This window comes from Gigantopelta aegis, chromosome 8 (assembly GCF_016097555.1).
Source record: "Gigantopelta aegis isolate Gae_Host chromosome 8, Gae_host_genome, whole genome shotgun sequence".
Lineage (NCBI taxonomy): Eukaryota > Metazoa > Mollusca > Gastropoda > Neomphalida > Peltospiridae > Gigantopelta > Gigantopelta aegis.
The window spans coordinates 64463934-64464385 of record NC_054706.1 but is presented as its reverse complement, the minus strand read 5'-3'; positions in this window follow the sequence as shown (position 1 = coordinate 64464385).

The following is a 452-nucleotide window of genomic DNA, read 5'->3' as shown; positions in this document are numbered from 1 at the left end:
CTTTACTGCGTCTAATTGTAATTTAAAAAGGAAAATAACAAACAAACAAAACTTATACGGTGTGCACGTTTAGGTATATATTATGGGGGAGGGGGGAGGCAGTATGTGGAACAACATCTGAGAACACATTTTCAGACACTTCTTTGCTTTTTTTTTTTTATTATAGAATTTACCATATTTGCAACAGTTTATACCGAATGTGATCGCAATTAAAAAAGACAGACGCCATTTTGAAAAATAGATTTTAGAAAGTATTTGCACACACACACACACATTATATAAGGGTCAATTTAAAGTTTGTTTTGTTTAACGACACCACTAGAGCACATTGGTTTATTAATCATCGGTTATTGGATGTCAAACATTTGGTAATTTTTACATAGTCTTAGAGAGGAAACGCGCTACGTTTTTTCCATTAGTAGCAAAAAATCTTTTACATGCACCATCCCACA